Source organism: Euprymna scolopes, chromosome 38, assembly GCF_053919585.1.
Source record: "Euprymna scolopes isolate OS-2025 chromosome 38, ASM5391958v1, whole genome shotgun sequence".
In the NCBI taxonomy this organism is placed as follows: Eukaryota; Metazoa; Mollusca; class Cephalopoda; order Sepiida; family Sepiolidae; genus Euprymna; species Euprymna scolopes.
In genome coordinates, this window is record NC_136519.1 from 54,024,554 (window position 1) to 54,045,263 (window position 20,710).

At 36.9% G+C, this 20,710-nt stretch overlaps 1 protein-coding gene and 1 pseudogene across 12 annotated transcripts in view; one reads left to right on the forward strand and one right to left on the reverse strand.

The window, feature by feature from the left end:
• The window catches only part of LOC145263147 (putative monocarboxylate transporter 5), a 643,731-nt gene that overhangs the window by 160,966 nt on the left and 462,055 nt on the right, over positions 1-20,710 (forward strand). The gene's annotated exons all lie outside the window — the stretch shown is intronic.
• On the reverse strand, positions 5,852-5,969 carry LOC145263342 (5S ribosomal RNA; annotated as a pseudogene).

Sequence of the window (20,710 nt, forward strand, 5' to 3'; positions counted from 1 at the left end):
TGAACGATAAGATTGTCGCCCTGGCAAAGACAACATGATTCCATTTCTGTTTCATGAAAACCATTTCTTTTTTTTTTGTTACAGACCATCTACTAGTTGGCCAGTTGTGTACAAATCCCAAGAGCGGTTGGAGCCTTGTATTGTGCCTGAAAGTAATACAATGTTCAACGAGCCGGATTTGTGATGCACTGCTGTACAACTTATGCTCTCTACCAATCCAAGTTATGACAGTAGAACCATTACCAGCACCTTCAAAATGCATTGCTGGTTTGCCACAAATAACAGGGACATGCCGAGGTTGATGAAAACAAAGTTTCCAACCACGGTTGTGGTCTTTGGTGCGATTTCAAGTGAGGGCCACATCATGCCACCTCACATTTTCGAAGTTGACTTGAAAGTCAACACCAAAGTGTACCTGGATGTGCTGAAGAGTGTGGTGATCCTCTGGTGCAGGACTTGGCCCTAGCCCACAAGTCCAAAGAAACCCACTCTTGACTTCAGAAGTGAACCCACTGAACTACTTCGTTTGGTCATACATTGAGAACATTACCAACATAACCTCCCATAACATCAAAGCCAGCCTGATTGTCGCCATCTGCCGAGTATTCGCAGAGCGCCTGCCGGAAAAGGCATGCTCCCAGTTCTGGGCTTGTATCAAGGCGATGACTGAGGCTGAAGGTGGCTACATCGAATAGATGTCAGCTCTACTACATAATCAAGTTACCTGAATTGATTTTTTTCCATAAAAGTTTTAAAATAAAGCTGTAGTGTTGTTTTATCCTTCCACTTTGCAACATTCCAACTTCCCATCGTTGAATACTCTCATGACTGTTTACTAGCTATGTCCTCTGATGTGTCATTTAAAGGCACTTAATTTCCTTCAATTCTTGTGTTAATTGCTGGTGACATATAGGTTAGATTATATATATATATAGAGAGAGAGAGGTTTTTTTTTTTTTTTTTTTTAACGATAAATGCAGTTAAAAAGTAGCTCCACCTCGAAGCTCATTTTTATTTACTTAGAAAGTCGTCCATAATTTACTTGGACGTATATAACATTTTTATTTATTTTTATTAGTTTTAAACAGTAATCTACGTACATGCGTGTTTCAAGGTACTACCTCTCATCAGCGTAGCTTGACTGTTTCTAGGAATCGAACTCTAGATCATGTGTATTACAGCCTGGCACATTAACCGTTCTGCTACAAACTCCTAGATGACTTTTACTGTTTATTTTTATCGCTTATAAATTTAGATTTGTTGTTGCTTTTTTGAGAAACAGTCAAGCTACGCTGATGAGAGTTAGTTAACTTGAAACACGCGCGTACGTAGATTACTGTTTTAAAAATAACTAAAATATATATATATGGAATAAAAGAAAGTTATTAGAAAAATTGTAAGTCTGAGTTTTAGCAAAATTTTATATATATATATATATATATATATATATATATATATAAGAAAGAGAGAGACGCACATACATTGGTCTTCATTATAAAGCGAAATAAGAAGGAACTAATTCCATAAACGCATCTTATAGAAATTTTTTAAACGGGAGAGAACTCTAAAGATGATATGTTGAAGTTATTTCCCTTCATTAAATCCTACCCAGTCATGGCTGATTATAGCAGCTACAACATGATAACACATTAACGAGGTTGTCTTCGACACAAAATCTGTTTTTAATGTGTTTAGGGGCAGGGGATGATTCATCTCTTTAAAAATAGGCTCTCTTGATTGAGATAGAAATAAAAGTGGCTTCAGTCTAGAAGGATACTGTAATTTAGAATGTTAACCTAGTGTTCTAAGAGAGATAACTCTATTTCACTAAAGTAGTTGAAAAAAAATCTTTTTTTTTTTCTTACAATTAGTCCCATGTTTTATTTAAGAAATATTACAATTTTACATTTTTTTTATTATGTTATATATGTTTGTTACATTAAATTAAGTTGTTGAAAAAAAAAATTTTTTTTCATACAATACTTAGTTAAATGGAGTTACTTCCCTTAGAACAAGATATTACATTTCTGAATAACCAGGATTTTTCTTTCCCTGACCGAGGACAAAAAAGATAAAGAATAGTATCAAACAAATATTACATTTCGAAATCAATTTTATTTTGAAAATTTAAGTAAAAATAAACTAACAAGAAAAATTGTAAAATCGGCAAATATTCATACAAGACAAAAATAAACAATGATTTTAATTTTGGTAATGACAAACTTTAGAAAACGACTTTCAGTTTTTAGTGGAATGTAAAGAGTAAATGGATGGTAACATTTAATGCTACTAAGACTAAGCTTCTTTGTATTAAAACTACAGAACAAACCCTTCTCAATCACCGATTGCTGTGACAAATAACACCCTACCTGAGAGCTCATCCTTCAGACTCTTCACAGCAGCATGAATTGGAACAAATACATTAAGGACATTACCAAGGTTTCTACAAAGGTGGGCTCCCTTTACCATGCTAGAAAATTACTCACACCAAAGAACATCCTATGTCTTTATAGCGCCACAATTCACACATGCATGGCATATGCGTGCATGCCACATCTCGGCTGGTGCATCTGCCACTAGTCCCTTACTTTGTTTTCTTTTCCTTTTTTTTGGGGGGGGGATAAGTTTTTACAACCTTATTTTCTTTCTTAAAGGGTTACAAGTGTCTCCCGGCAGTATCTGAGAAATTTTTGTCCCAATCTAGTTAACCTTTTAGTTCAATCTTCAGTACAGACAATACTAAGAATACAATTACAAATTAGTTCTACCTAGTCATGGCTGATGAAATAGAAACAATCTATTCCAGTAGGTTTAATAAAGGGTTCTGTTGGAAAATCCGTACAAATTCCCAAGTTTGACATAAAGGCTTTTGAGTTTGACAAAACACACCTGAAAAAGGTTAAAAGTTATTGGCCGAAATGTTATAAGAATAACATCCAAAATGAAGATAGTAGTCCAAAAAATATATTATAAAAACGATATAGAATATAGATTGCATAACTAAAGTTATGAACTCAGTAATTTTTTAAAAATTTTGGAGATAAGCTTGGGGAGAAAAAAACAATATCAGAAACAATGAGAAATTCGATTAATACAAAAATAAATAAAATTCTATTGACAATAGCCAACAAATTTTTAAAAATAGCCGAATATACAGTCACTGATAAAAAATAGAGCCATATTGACCTGGAAAAGAAAAATCGTTTGAGATGATTAGTGGTTTGTTTTACGCAAAAGACGAGATTAGTGATAACTGGACATTCAGAATTTATCGTCAGTGGTGATGTAAAGGAATGTGTAGCGGATGATTTCAGGAAGACCGTGTGGAACATTTCTTCAGTTTAGATTAAGTATTTCTCTTATCTCATGGAACAAATATTTTATTTGGTAAAAGGTGTGAAATTTTCTGCTATTTCGATTATTTGAAATAAAATTTCTGTATTAAGATTCTTATCCAATCAACAGTCAAGAGTCTCTAATCTAATAAGTCTTGCACTGTTGACCAACCTTCAGCCACTGTCTCATCTAAGCATGAAATATATATGACTAACTCCTATAATGACTTATAATAAAAGGGTCGTCATACAAAGAAAAATAAACCCCTTTTATAAACAGCAATAATATGCATTTATTTAAGCAACCTACACCATTGAGTGTAGGTTGCCAAGAGTCTACCTGGAACAATATATCTTCAAGAGAAGATAGCTCTGCTCAGCATTTAGGTGACGGAGGTAAGGTGTAGGCCATGTACTTATGAAAGACAACTCGGTTAATCTGTCTAGCATCTTTTTTCTACCCACTTCTACCCAGCCTTTGACTGTAGGTGTCCAACAATGTTATGATTTTTAGATTAAATTTTCTTTGGTGACACCCGATAAGCTCTCTTACTGTTGTTATTATGGCGACTACAAATTGTGCCAGAGATGAAGAACATCGTCACACGTGTGCGTTACCATAAATTTGTTTTGTTGAATATTTGTGTGCCGCGCTCGCTCTGGGAAAAATAGAATTTAAAAGAAACACAGTTCTAATAACTCATTTTTGTCCCTGTCTCTTGTGAATTGAATGACTACAACTCTGTCCACACACTACTTCTAAATAGCTGGGACGAATGGTAGGCAGCAGTCGGGTTAGGGATTCTCATCATTTGACACACTCGTGCTTTGTATTGCATATCTTGAAGCTGTAACATAGTGTGGAAGTGGCGTCATCGGGGGGGGGGGGAAGATTATAAAAAAGTTGAGATAAAGCGGCCGCTGAGTTTGAGTTTTATATAAAATTTGAAACAAAAAGAAACTATAAATATGCTGGTTTCATATTTACTTCACATAAATTTTCAATTTCAGTTTTCGATGAGTTTCATATTTCAAAAGAGTGAAATTACACAAGACTTTTTTTTTTGTATAACATAAAAATGTTCTTTTAGCACTCACTCGTTTTAATATACTTTCCTATGTGAAGTGAATTACAATTATACTCTTAAATTTAAGTCAAGTCTTAAATTATCAAAAATAATTACACAAGAATTTTTTAAATAAAAATTTTCTTTTGAATAAAATATACATTTTAAAAAGAATTGCATTATACTTTCATTTTTAAAAATTTAGCACTTGTGCACTACTAGAACGGAACCACTCTTTTTAGTTTTCAGTTGGGACATGGGGAGAGTGCATAGCAGGAGCAGACAACAGCTTTCATTCATTCATTACAAAAAAGATTTTTGACTTTATTTAAAATTTTGAAATAAAAATAGTTTTGTCAAAATTTACATGCATTTCAATAATGGATGATCATATTTTATTTAAAATAAAAAATGACATTTTTCTTAAAAAAAAACTCAGTTTTGTGTAATTATAAGTTGCTTATATTTATTTAAAAAAAACTTTCTCAAAAAGAAACATACATTAATTAAAAAAAACATACGTTTATTTTCGATTTAGTCCTGAAATTGCATTAGTCTGCTCCTGCTATGCACTCTCCGCATGTCCCAACTGAAAACCAAAATAGTGATTCCGTCCTAGTATTGCACAAATGTCACAAATTTTATTTCAATTTCTTTCAATTTCAGTTTTTATATAAAACTAAAAATCCGTGGCCATTTCCTTTCTAGGTTTCTGTGGCTCATCATAACCCAGAAATCATACTGGGGCTCCATCACTTGACGCAGTCATGTTCAGTATCACTCACCTAATGCCAGTTACCGATCACTCACCTAATGCTAGTTACCGTGAAAACAATCTTTTCAACAACAAAAAAGTCTTTTCAACTACTATCATAAATTGCAGATAACCTGCGCCATCAACTGTTTGCTCATCACCAATTCCTGTCGATCCTATTCTAGTCACATCTAATACTGAACCGCTAATTAGTCTAGGGCTTATAACGGCACCATGCTGATGATCATCTACTCTGATTAACCTACATCACAGATCTTGACTCACACATTCGTATATCTTATATCTGTTTATAATTAATACATATTGTTGAAATCTAAATTCCTGTGTCTGTTTTGAAAAATCACATGAGATAATTGGAGCTAATAATGAAATCCTTATACTTTTTGTTATCAGCCTGCATTGCAGTTGGTCTTTTGAGATGGTATAACAAATGCATCTTAAGGTCGAAGAGCACATCGGCCGAAATGTTTATGAATAAAATAGTTTGAGTAAAAATGATGTAAATAATAAAAACTTTTCATCCCAAAAATTTAAATGTTAGACTTATATCGACAGAAAGGAATAACACTCATTGTGAGGCAAGGGTGGCACAATCTCCAACCACACCTCTCCTGAATCGGCACTGCTTGATTCCAGTGGCAAAGAGAAGTTCAGATGCCGAGATAAGTGGAGAGCACATACAACACCTGGAATTCCCAAATGGTCACCCATTTTAGTACTGACCAGGCTCAATGTTGCTTAACTTCGGTGATCTAACAGGAACTGGTATGTCAACGTGATTTTGCCATATATCGAGATGAGAAAAGTAATCTAAATAATCCAAATAATATGAATAAAAAAAAAAAGAATTCTTAATTATGAAAATTCCAACAAAGTTTTGCATCCTCCAATATGTCATCGATGAGAGAAGAGGACCATTGTGAGGTTTGTTGCAATCGTTCCTGTTGGTTCTTGAAATCAATTTTTAACTGAAATCCAAGATGTTGACCAAAAGAGGATCCCACTTACAATGAGGCAGATGGAATTTAAAATAAATACAACATGGTATGATCCGGTAACGTCACGAAGGAAACCTGAAAAATAAAAATGAAAATGTTTTAACCAGATAAATAAAAGAAACGAACAAAAATAGGCGACACACGACCCATCGGGTCTATGCAACATAACCTCCTTAAAGCTTCAAATATATTTTCTTTTAATTCATAAATCATATGTATAAAATTTTCTGGGGAAGACAATGAAAATGTTCTCAAATTTCTGTTTCATCCTCCATGTGTTGAATATCTATGTACCCCCACCTCTAAGTGACCCATGATGAAACTTCAAATACATAGATCCGATTCTAATTAAATTTAAACGATATATACAAGACACTAATTGAAAGAGATTTCTAACACTTCAGTTTCTTTCAAATATATTGGACAGGGTGTGGCTCAAAGGCTAAGGAATGAAGGTGTAGATATTGATATTGAAAATTAATGTTTGTTTATTATTTAATTTTAAAACATTACGATTTAGGCTTAATTATTTCGAAAAACATTACGATTTAGGCTTAATTATTTCGAAAGGAAAAACGAAACAGACTTGTTTAAAATATATATTATTATATTTCAAGTATCTGCAGTGAATTTAAACATTTGTTTTATCTTTTTAAATTTTTTTTTCTATTAGGTTGGTGCAAAAATAATGGCATTTTTTGACGTTCAAACGAATGTCAAAACATTATTTTTTCACCAACCTAATATTTCACATCAAATTCTATATGAAATTTTTATTAAAATATGGTAATACTCCAGTTTTATATTTAAAAAAAAATAGTCCATACAATTTTATTCTACACATTCTTTACGAAACATAACCACATAAATTTTCAAGTTTTTCTACTTAACGTGTCAAATTATTATTTCTTTTGTTTTCAGGAGTAATTATTTTTAAGCAGTATTTTTCTTCTAAAATTATAGTTTTAAAATCAGATAACACACAAAGATTAATACGAGTAAATAAGGAAACTGCTTTAAAGGTTTTCCATCTATGTTATTGTGCTAAAATAACTTTATTATTTAGAAAACCATTCTTAACATGGGGAAGATAGGTTTGTGTTGTAACTATTCTGTATTTTCATCTAAAAATTTAATAAACAAAAATTTCATAAAAATTAAATTTAACTTGAAAATACTATTAAAAATAGCATATTAACATAGATACTGTAGGGGACTAGGACGTTAGCATCCGGTTGGCATGTTCCCACAATACACAACCACTGGTTTTTCAAACTCTAAACACTCGTTTAAAATGGCACAGCTCCAGCAAGAATGAATTTCTTTATGAGTAAATTCATGTTATCGAAGGAGGAGCTAAAGTCTGCTAAAATGTCTAAACTAAACACTACTATGCTTCTGATTTGGTTTTGTCCTCTCTCTGCAATACAACTTATGCAACTCTACAAAGTTTTTCATTATTTCTTATAACTAGCGCTTATATTTTTACATATGAAATTGGAAGATAGCCTAAAATGGTTTCCTTCAGTTCATTTATTTATTTTACTTTTCAGATTAGAATGTCAGTAAAAGCACGACGTTCAATTTTAACCCATGGTTCACAAAATTTGCTATTTCGTGTAGGTCTTTTCTATGTCAAACTCCAACTATCATCACCATTGCCTCACCGGGGTTCCAAAATCGACCTAACTTCACGGCAAGTCATCCAGTTTAGTTATTTCCTCAAAAACAGTTATCCTCACTTAAAAGATAGTGGGATTTCTATGTTAATTGCTAAGGAATTAATTAGTATTTGGCAAGTAGTTAATCCACAATTTCCCTTGTTGGGGAACGTTATATAGGACAGTAGGTCAATATATTTTGCTATAAGAGGGCCAAACAGATTGACAGGAAATCTCTTGCAGCAACCAAAGTGAAAAAAATGAAGGAACTGCAAGACAGATTGTTTGATATATTTTCTTGTAGCTGTAAACTTCCTGACTTGAAATGTGATGAAGTTACAGTAAAGTGCAAGACAGAAAATTGTCAAACAAGGCACATAATCTGCACTTGTCCTCCTAACAAGGAGGTAAAATTAATTCTATAGATTCACCTGCAATTATGTTTCTTTTTTGTGGAAAATAAAATAATATATTGGTATTTATTATGTAATCTGGCTCTATTATTAAACATGCAAATTTTCCAATTTTCAGGTTCTACTAGAAGAACTTCCATTTACAGCAATTTTTAAATTAATGGATGGAACAACAAAAACGCCTAACAACATTTACTGATCCTTTCGGAAACTTTGTATCAATAATTATCAAGATTTGCCTCAAGTAGAATTCTAAAAAAATAGTGTCCCTCCCGATCATCATTATCTGACAGCAGAAGAAACAAATAATTTAAGTGTGAAGACCAGAGTCTACTTTTTGAGAGTATGCTGTTGGCATTTATCGAAAGTTAAACTAAGATATGCAGCTTAGAAAATTGGGCCCTTGAATCAAGTAAGATGACTAATATAAGCCACAAGGTTAATGTGTTTATGGACCAGAGGTGTCTATCCTCAAACACTATGATAAATTAAACATTCTGGTAAAATTTATCATCCAAGTGTATGCAGTTAGTTGGTTTGTGATCAAAACCGACAATAATTTTTTTAACCAACAACAGTATATTTTAATATGATTCAGAGAACAAAACAGTTAACTGAAATCCAAATTACTGTTTTAAACAGTTCCAAATATAGTGCTTTTTCACTACTTCCGGAAAATATCATAATATCGATGATAAACTTCCATTAAATTTTATTAGTTTTCTCAATTTACCCAAACAATAGTCAGTTTTATTCATATTTCATCACAAAAATATAAAAAAAATAAGTGTTTTCAAATAATTGTTTTTTGTGTTGTTTTTTTTTTTTTTCAGAAATAGTGAACAACTAAAAAAAAAAAAAAAAGACTGAAAAAGATTACTGCTATCAATTTTGCAGCCAAACACTCGTCAAATTTGATTGATTTTTCTAAAAAAGTTGTATATGGGCAGGAAGCAAGACATAGATATATAATTATAAAATCATCGTGCCAGCAAATTAGACCTTCATTTTTCTTGAAAAGAAATTATACAGAACAATTTAGTTCTATTATAACAGTTTATATTATTGTTTAATAAAAAATTAAAATACATGGTTCTGTAACTTGTATCAAGTTACAGAATTACAATATTGTGTAATACATCTCCACATATCTTTTTAGATTGTAAAATTTAAAAGACTTAGTTGCTAATTAGCTTTTTTACAATTTTTGTTTAATCAATGCAGTAAAGGTTGAGATATTTTGCAAGTTGTGATTCATAATTAAAATTATAATTCATGTATTTATTTTTCTTTCAATGTATTTCATATAAATATATCAATTTTAATTGAATTTTTTATAAAAATAGTGAAATTTCAAAGTCAGTCTTGTGTAAAATGCTATGAAAATGAAGGATTTCTCAGCATTTTTCTCCACGATTTTTAAAATTAAATGCTCAAGTTTCTGTTCAAGATGGGAATCTAATTTTTGGTATATGTTCTTATCACATCAAATCCCAGCTGTCATCACCAGTGCCATGTTGATTTTCTGAAAAAAGTTACAAATCGACCTGCCCTATTGTCCGGTAGTTGGACTCAAGTGCCACTTTTGCGAGATGGTGGGTCATCTGAAAAAGGTATACCATAAATTTAAGGGGTCCAGAACAGAAGCTACAATCAAAGTATTGGAAACTTTTCTGACATTAAATGGATACCTTATGTCAACCACTTATCAGATACAGGGTATAACGGACAACCGGTTGCACATCAGAGGTGTTTTGCTTCTGTGCATAAAGGTGGGAAAGAAAGAGACACAACAGGAAAACACCTCTGAACTTTTTTTTTTTTTATCACAAACGACCTTGAAAGAGCTAAACTTATTGCCTCCCAATTTTTCATCCTCACTACCATGGAATAACTCTTTGAGAAATATAAGAGAATTAGCTCCATGTAGATGTCCACCCAGAACGTCTGTTCCAATTCCTATTCAAGCCAACAGAATCCAACAGACAGGAATTGGAACAATGGCTAAAGAAACACTTTAACTCAAGCGTGTTCAACACATGTCCACATCAACCACTACAGACAATGGAGGGTTGAATATGAGTTGTGGAGATGGTCACTAGAAGCTCATTTTGGTTGGACCCTGTTTTACAAATGATGTGGAATCACGATATGCACCAGTGGAAGGAGAAACTTAAGTCCTGGTTTATGGGCCAATGTCTTACCCAATGTTCATACTCGGATGTCCAGACTTACTAATAACAGTGGATCACCTACTACTAATAAAAATATTTTCAAACCAAACTCTGGAGAATATCAAAAACCCACACTTGTTAAATTTCAAGGAAAAGACACTTATGTACAAATTCCGGAGAAAACATTATCCTGGAAAACTCAATTTAGCCCCTAATTTTGCATCCTGATACCCAGCAGATACCTCACTAAAAACCATGACCAAACGATTGACACTGCAGTTAAAGCCGCTTTAACATCAATGTATGAAAATGATCCTAAATTGAAAGCTATTACATGGGAAAGGACTATAGCTGTGGCAGCCACAGATGAAGAATACAGAACCCTGAGAGATCTAATCAAAAATGGTTTCCTTCAGTCACGCAACGATATCCCACCCATGGCTCGAGTTTTCTGGCTATGCATGAAGAATCATACTGCCTGAAAGGAGTTATCATAAGAGGCAACAAAATCCTGATACCTCGACAATTGCATGCAGAGCTATTAGAATCCCTTCACTCTTCACAGCAAGGCAACGATTGTCCTAGCTGGGTTTAGATACTAAATCAAATCCCAGTGCCACACTTGCAACACAATTCCATCTCAGCCTAGGGAACTCTTAATGTCCTTAGCAGACTTGGAATTTTCATTCTTACAAACGGTGGTCGACTTTGTCGATATATAGGGTAGGAACTTTATGGTGTACACGGATCGATATACTGAATGGGTCAAAGTGGCCCTAATGACATTAGGAAAGGCCTAAACGGTATGTGATCCCTTGACAACTTGGTTCTGTACTTATGGTACACCTGAAGAAATTTCTTTGGATGGTGGACTACTATTCGAATCCCAGGAGTACAACTCCTTTTTGATGAACTGGGGTCTACAGGAATGTACCTCATTGGATTATTAGGCTCAAAGCAATGGTCGCACAGAATTAGCTGTTAAAACTACAAACTGTATACTAGCTGACAACATCGACAGTTATGAACGCTTATGCCACAATTGGGCTACTTGGGCATTACTAAACATCGAAACACTCTTATCCAAGACCTTGATATGTCCCCAGCCGTAATGCTATATGGTCGAGTTATTAAAGACGAAGTTCCCATCTTACGGAATAAATACCAAACAAGAAAACAGTGAAGAGAAATAGGTGAATTAAGAGAGGTGGCAATGGCCAAGAGGCACATGTGCAATGAACAGTTCTACAATCAGCTTAGTTGTCTACTCCAGGAACTCGGAGATTTTGTCCAGATCCAGAACAAGGATGGTAACTACCCACGTCGATAGACAAAGACAAAGAGGATTGTAGTGACAAATGGGAACCGACAGTACCAAGTGCAAGTAAATGGGTGCAATAGAGTAATATTGCACAACTGTAAGGTTTCTCTGTGAGACGTACCCATTTGTAGATGGCCCACACTTCGCCACACCAGGAACTTTGAATCTGTCTACAAACCCTGACCCCCCACAGGAACAACTCTCTAAAGAAACAATGGAGGTTGATGTAGTACTTACCAACAAAACAAACATCCACGTGTTTGTGCCTTGTGTAGGCATGCGCGACAACAAAACTTGGGTTTTTATAAGCGGAAGTCTCGAGCTTGTTGGGAATCTCCGGGCGCATGCGCAAGAGTGGTATAAAAGGCAGGTCGAGTGAGAAGGTTGTTGTTGTTGTCATTGGACGTTACAGTGACGCGTGTGTTAGCAGTTGATTAAGAAGTTGTTTTTTTTTTTGTGCCAAGTTGTGCACCTCAGTGAAGGTGAAGGTCATATAAGTCGTGCACCTCGGTGAAGGTGAAGGTCATAAGCTATTTCGGCGATTTCATTTTGTCTCTTTTCCTGGACAACTATGGCTGGGGCAAAGTTTGATTTAAAACTGATACCCGAATTCGATGGATCCACTTCTGTTGTCGACTGGGTCGAAAGGGTTGAGCTGACCTGCAACCTCTGTGAAGTAAAGGGGGTGCATACCATGATTCCCCTGAGATTGGTTGGAGGCGCCCTGAGTATGTATCAGCAACTTAGTGCTGTGGAGAAGGCTGATATTATCTGTATAAAAAATGCTTTATACAAGGCATTTGCCATGGATCCCTGCATGGCTTATGAAAAATTTGCCTCTAGGAAGCTCATGCCAGGAGAAACCGTGGACGTCTTCTTCGCAGAGCTGAAGAAATTTGCAGTTCTATTTGGCAATGGAGTGTCAGAGCAGACACTGGCTTTTGCGTTTGTGGCCGGCCTTCCCACCCATGTTAAGCACCATATTCCACCAGCGTATCTGTAACGCCCATGGAACATTTGTTGGAACGCGCTCGAGCCATTATCAGAGATGAGGAGGACCTGAGGGAACTGGTTGTAATGATGGTGCAGGAAGCCAAGACTAATGCTGAAAAGTGTCCCAGTTTGAGAGCCACGACCAATGGGAGATGTTTCTGCTGCGGCCAGCGAGGACATTTCGCAAGAAGTTGTACTAACAAGGGGCGCCCGCGCTGTTTCCAATGTGGTAGTTATGGACATTTATCCCAAAATTGTGCGGGAAATGCACCAGGGGGTGCCCTGTTCCCCGGACAAGATTTAATTGAGGCGCAATCGACAATAAATGTGTACGTGGACCAAGTGCTTTGTTCAGCTCTTCTCGACTCCGGGTGCTCACACACCATCATGAGTGCCAAGTTGTGTCGAAACTGGACAAAACAGAACATCAAAGTAATACGAGAAGGAGCTTGAGGCATGGATCCAGGATGGATGGCTGATCCCCTACCCCAACAAGCTGGGACCACCCAAGGGTCTGATTCTCTTAATGGTGGTAGTCCAGCATAACAAATCAAAAGTTTGTCCAGTGCTGGACTATTGTGAACTCAATAGATACATTGAGGCGTACACTGCCGATGCTGACGTGTGCGCCAGCAAGCTGAGAGAATGGCGCCAGAAGGGCTCCAATGTGTCTATAGTAGACTTGCAGAAGGCTTATTTGCAGGTGCGAGTGGATGAGACGTTGTGGCCGTTCCAGACAGTGTGGTTCCGGGGTCAGAGATACTGCCTTACTCGACTTGGCTTTGGGCTGAATGTGGCACCGCAAATCATGAAGACTATTGTAAATGCAGTGTTGTCCCAGGAAAAGACCACTGAGGACGCAACATCGGCCTATATTGGCGATGTGTACGTCAATGAAGATATACAATCTGCATCGCACATCAGAGAAAAGTTAGCTCAATTCGGGTTGGAGTGCAAAGATCCCAAACATCTGAGGGATGGAGTACGGGTATTAGGATTGGATGTCTGCGGGAAAGACGGTACCTTACGATCGAGGCGTGGCAGTGAGATTCCAAACATCCCTTATGTTATTATGCAGCGAATTATTTTTTCCTTGTGTGGGAAACTTATTGGTCACTTACCAGCGTGTGGCTGGCTCCGAGCAGCTGTGGGCGTCATCAAATGCAGGGCAAGTTTAGTAACTACAGGTTGGGATGATGTATCTGATTATGCTCTTTTAACTCTGATGACGAAGGAAACTCTAGAGAGAGTTGACAAGGAGGACCCTGCCCGTGGAGGATGGTGTGTCGATGGGGACACTGTGAATGTGGGTTGACGCTAGTTCTTTGGCATTGGGAGTGTTATTGGAGCAACGTGGAAACGTAATTGAAGACGCATGCTGGCTGCGACCCGTGAACGATGCTCAACACATCAACCTGACGGAACTGGATGCTGTTGTGAAGGGTTTAAATCTGGCACTGCAATGGCAGTCAAAGAAGTTGCACTTATACACGGATTTTCTCTGTGTCTACCTCTGGGTGTCCGACACTCTTTCGAGACGAACGAGAGTCCGCACTAAGTGAGATGTTAATCCGGCGGAGGCTAAACACCCTGAAGAGTCTGGTGTCAGAGTATGACCTGTCGGTGAGTGTAACGCTCATGGCATCATAATGTAATTGTGCAGACCATAACCCGTGTGCCTCACAAATGGTATGAAGCTGTGAAGACAGGCATGGAGTTCGCTGCTCGATCTTGCGCATTTGGTGCGATTAGCTCATGCCAAATACAAAGAATTCATGTGCAGAGTGGACATCCAGGTATCAAAATAACTCTGTATTTTGTGAGGCGTGTGGACCCGGCAGTGACAAGGGCAGATGTTAGGTAGATGATCAAGCACTGTGAGGCATGCCAGTCTATCGATCCTGCACCTGAGCAATGGCAGAAGGGGCGATTGGAGGTTGAGCATGTGTGGCAATGATTAGCGATGGATATTACCCATTACAGTGGTAAGCCCTTTCTAACCCTTATCGACTGTGGACCCACTCGTTTTGTGGTGTGGCGGCAAATGACCAGGCAGGACACTGCGAATGTTGTCTGCCAACTGTCATCTATCTTTTCTGAGCGAGGTGCGCCGGAAGAGATATTGACGGACAACGATGCTACTTTTTGTAGCTACCAAGTTCGGCAGTTGTTGAATGAGTGGGGTGTCCAACTACATCAGGGAATGGCATTGCTGAGAGGAGCCATTGCAGCATCAAGAGAATTGCTGCCAGAAAGCAATGCACCATTACGGAGGCCATGTATTGGTATAACATCACACCAAAGGATGGGAAGACACTAAAAACAGCACCGGCCAATGCCATACATACATACCATGTTAGGATAAAGGGCATTGACACTGTCCAGCCAATCAACGAGGAGAGTCATGACAAATACAAGGTAGGGGATCCAGTTTGGGTAAGACCCCCTGGAAACCGGTGCACCACCAAGTTCAAGCGAGGACGAATATCTGGAGTGATCAGCCAGCAGTCAGTCCTTACTGATGGAACCCCACGCCATGTGCTCGATCTTCGCCCAGCTAGTTAAGTACATCCCACAACTATAGAGAGCGATGAATCATCAGATGATGAGCTGCTGATAAGTGAGGTCACCGAGCAAGAGAGTGGTAGTTGTAGTTCGTTTGATCAGGCAGGATCAGAACCAGAACCTGAATCCGAGATTGTAAATACCACCCTTCGTAGAAGCCAGCGAACTAAGAGGCCACCCCCGGATTGCACTCTATGTGATCATCAGATCAGGGGGGAGTGTAGTACTTACCAACAAAACAAACGCCCACGTGTTTGTGCCTTGTGTAGACATGCACGGCAACAAAACTTGGGTTTTTATAAGCGGAAGTTTCGAGGTTGTCAAGAATCTCCGGTCGCATGCGCAAAAGGAGGGATTGAGAGAGTGGTATAAAAGGCAGGTCGAGTGAGAAGGTTGTTGTTGTTGTCATTGGACGTTACAGTGACGCGTGCGTTAGCAGTTGATTGAGAAGTTGTTTTTTTTGTGTCAAGTCGTGCACCTCGGTGAAGGTGAAGGTCATAGTCGAATACCACATCAATGTTGAATCACTCAGCGAGCATGAAGAAGAAATGAAAGTTGATGATAGCACAGGAAAATGTACACATCTGGTCAGTCCTCTTCCATCAAGGAAACCGTCATGTCGGAGAGCTAGACCACCAAGAAATCTATTGCCATAAATGTGCAGAAAATCACACAAGCTTTCTATTGCACATAAAGATGACCATGCCAATTCATCCTGGGGGCGGGACATATATAAGTATGAGTTGTCTGTCCCTGACAACAGGTGGTAAACAGTGGTGATCTCCCCTGATGTCTATACATATTACGGACGTGAGCACAGATATTTGCATTTAGTGTTGAGCTCAACGATGAACTGAAAGGATACTTTACGCTACCATTACAAAGAAAAGTATTAATGGACAGTGAAACAATTTAATTTAAACACTGACTGGTTTTATTTGAGTGGTAAAAACACCCCTTATTCTGAATACACAGTGAGGAGGTTAATTTTCTGTTTTAACTTTGAACAAATAGTATTCACATTTTGAGAACTTAATAAAATATATATCATATTTAATTAAAACTACATACTCCTTTTTATCTGTATTTAATTTTCCAAAAAGTCTTAATGATATATGCAACATAGTACACATATTTACGCATGCGTTAACACGTAGACACTTGGGACCGAACACGTTGTAGCAGAGTGCGTTTCTAAGAACAGAAGACAAGTAATAACTCGACTCACTATTTTTTTGTAACAACGACAATTATTTCCGGATACTTTCCTGAATAAAATGTGATCCTCAGTCTTCCTCTTTTTATATCTTTTTCTTTTCTTCCTCGCCATGACGTCACTTTGCACATAGCTCGGCATTTGCATACAGCCGCCATACGCACATCTACGCTCTGTTATATATGCAGTTTATGTGCCTTTAGTATTTTTAGTTTTTTTTTCTGTTTTCCTTTGTCTTTTTCTGTTTTTGTTGTTTGTTTTATTGTAACAGTTCATACAAAATAATATTTATGTAATTCTTTACGTAAATTTCTCTGATGTACTATTACACTTATGACTTTTTGCATTTGTTTTCTTTACTATTATTTTTGTACTGAGTATTTTTCCTTTTCTATTATTATCATCATCATCATTATTATTATTTTTATCATCATCATTATTATTATTATTATTATTTTTATCATCATTATTATTATTATTACTCTTGTTGTTCTTATTGTTATTATATTGGCTCAAAAGGAGCTTCCACACAGTCATCAAAGATCTCTCCTTGCAAACAGCCTATGGTGTTCCCTGAAAGCCGAGTGACAACAAGTCTCCCCAGATTTCCAGTACTCTCCACTTCTTCTGATAGTATTTTCAAATAAATTTGCATTATCGCTACAGCTGTTTGCCATTGATTACTCGTTGGTGTGGCTATTGCTCTTCACTGGAATTTGAGTGGCAATAACCCCCCTCCCCCAAGGTCTCAGTTCTCTTTGCACTTACCCAGTGGAGGTCTGGTCAATGTTCTCTCCTTGGTCTTTCCTTCCTCTTTGACTTTACTTGGCTGTTTGGTCTCACTCTTTTTTTGAGGGGGCGGAGCAGTGATGTGGTAATGGGGGTGAGGTTAGAGAACATAGATGTGCGGCTTCAATGTGCTTGGTTCCATGTAGCGTTTTATGTTTTGCCTCTGCAGCACTTTGTCTGCTCCGCGCTTGTTGCTCATGTGTGTTCAAGAGTTTTCCTTAATATTTCAGTTGTTTTCATTATTGTCGTCCGTTGTATTTTTTCAGTCATTCCTCTGATTCTAATTACTCCCATTCTTTTTTCAAAGTTTTTCGGGATTATTCCTAGTGCTCCTACCTGTATAGGTATTATTTTGATTTTCTTCATCTTCTATATCCCTTTCAGCTCTCTGGCTAGCTCTGTGTACTTCCTCCATTTCTTTGATATTCACCCTATGGTCAGTTACAGTTTTACAGGACTTTTCTTTCTTGTTAATTATTATTGTTTGTATATCCATGTCCCATAGGACTTTGTGATTCTCGTTTTTAAGTACTGTTGCTGGCTTATGTTTGTACCACTTGTCTGTGTGTTTGAGATACAGTTATTTTCATAATTCCCAGTGAACTGCGATTTCCACTTAATCGTGTTTGTTCTTTTAATCCTTTTGGGCCAATTTACTGCATTCGCTTACTATATGGTTTAACATTTCGTCCCTTTGTCCACAGAGTCTGTATTTGCTGTTTTCTTTTGTTTTGTCAATCTTTGCTTTGATGTGATTGGTTCTCATCGAGTTATCTTGTGCTGCAGTAATTAAAGATTCAGTTTCTCAGCTTATGTGTCCATTTTTTTTCTTATTTTATCCCTATGTCTCTCTGTTTTCTGTTTTGTTGATTTTTTCAGTGTCTCTCACTGCCATAATCATCCTTTCAGTGGTCTACATTCTGTATTTTTCTAGTTCTTATTTTTGTGTCATTCACACAGTCTTCTATACTAACCAAGTCCTCTCTCGCCGTCTTTCCTTTTCACGTAATGTCGGTCAAAATTGTCCTTTGGATGTAGTGCATTGTGCATGGTCATAAGTTTCCTGGTCTTCTGGTCGAGCTGTCTCAATTCTTCTTTAGTCCACTCTATGAACGGTCCAGAGTATTTTACTAATGATACTGTCCATGTTAATTTATTATTATTATTGTTTTAGTATTATTAAGTGGAGCAATTATGCTCCATTGGCCTTGGAGATAAGGCATATACACAGAGTTAAAACACAAATAATCCTGGTCGTAGTATCAAGTCGTCTGGAAGGACAATTGAAAAAACTACAAATCCCCGATGTTTTAGACGGCCTTCAAACCTCTGCAATTATAGGTACCACCAACATCCTTAGGAAAACCCTTGATCTTTGAAGCTCCTGGTTTGAAGCCGGGATTAAGGGAAATCCTCTGTATATGAATCCCATCCCTTTCCAGAGAGACGTTCATAAGCGAAATCAGAATTATTATTCTTATTATTATCGTTGTTGTTATTATTATTATTATTATTATTGGCTCACATGGAGCTTTCACACAAGTCAACAAACGATCTGATTGGAAACCTGTGGTGTTCTCTTGAGGCTGAGTGACAACAAGTCTCCCCAGACGTCCAGTTCTCTCCACCTCCTTCGATAGTATTTGCAAATGAATTTGCATCATCGCAACAGCCTCTTACCATTGATTTCTCGTCGGCAGTGGCCATTGGTTTATACTGGAATTTGAGTGGCACTAAGCCTCCCCAAAGTCCCAGTTCTCTTTGCGCTTGTCCAACCGAGGTCTGGCTGGCACTCTCTCCTCAGTTTTTCAGTCCTTTTTGACCCTTCTCAGCTCTTTGGTGTCACTTTTTTTATTGAGAGGAGCGGTGGTGAAACTATGGGAGGATGCATGATGGGGGTGAAGAACTTGTAGATATGCAGATTTGGTGTTCTTCATTCCCTGTAATGCTTATTCGTTATATTGTCTTCTTGTATTATTCTTCGCATTCAAGTGCCTGTCAATATCGTCCTTTGGATGTAGTGCATTATGCATAGTCATGAGTTTCCTGGTTTTCTGGTTGAGTTGTCTCAGTTTTTCTTTTGTCCACCCTGTAAACGGTCCAGAGTATCTTACTAGTGATACTGCCCATGTATTTATACCTTTTATAGGTTTCTGCTATATGTTGTGAAGGAACATAACTGGCTATACACCGGTTACAAACTGTATATATATATTGGACTGTTTGGCAGACAGCGGCAGACAAGCAGTCGCAGTAAGACGGATAGTCTTACGTGTTGATTATCAGACTTTCTTCCCCATACTTGTTACTATGTACTTCTATTTACCTTAGGCGAGCAGCCTTACGTTTCTGTATTATAAATAAACCCCATTACACATACCACTCGGTGTAACTCACGTTTGTCTTTATTTCCTAAGTATTTAGGAATATAACAATGGCGACGAAAGGATGTTCTTTCTCTTAACAGAGATAAATTACCGTACCAAGGACTGTGTACAATGCAAGGATTTTTTGTTTTACGAAAAAAACAAACTACACAAGGATTTTTGACCACGTGCGTCAATGAATTTAAAAATTTTTCCTACCTAAAGTAGCGAAAAGTACGGATTTTTTCTTCGTAAAGAACTCACAAGAAATTATAGAAACATGTTCAAGGTAAAGTGGAATTTATATTTATTTTGACAAGTAAAAAAAAAAAAAAAAATGGTCGCAAGTTGAATTCGAAACTACACTAAAGGATTACGAGTTTCGAAAGAAAAAATATAAATACAACGACTATTGTACCATTTTATGCCACGTGGGAACGGCAGCCATATATTTTTTTTTTTTTGGAAAATTAATTGTTTGTTATTGCCTTTAGATAAATAATTGGAACTATTTGTCGTGGGAAGTAAGAAATATTTTGTGTATGAACTTACGTTGTTGAAAAAAAAAAAAAAAAAAAGAATTATTTTACAAAGCCTGTTGGAATTACTATGGATGAACTTTGTTGAAACGTGTTGTGTCTGCATATTGCTACTAATTTACGATATACGTAAATTTACGATTTTTCTTTGGAATTATTGTGTAGAATTCGAAAAGACATTTTTGTACTAGAAGCTAACATGGAACAATTAGCAGAGTTAACTAAGGCTCTAGCCCTTAGCATCCAGGAACAGACAAAAATGACTCAACAATTTTTAGCGCAACAACAACAACAACAACAAATTCAACAACAACAGCTACAGCAACAGCTGCAACAACAACAAGAAAGAACACAAAAAACTTTAGAGGCACAACAAGAACAAACAAACATACTACAACGACAAATGTCGACACAGCAAAAGAATTTAGAAAAGCTAATTCTAACGTCGACCGGGAAGAAGACTAATTTTTCTGCCGAGGGTATTTCAAATTCACTAAC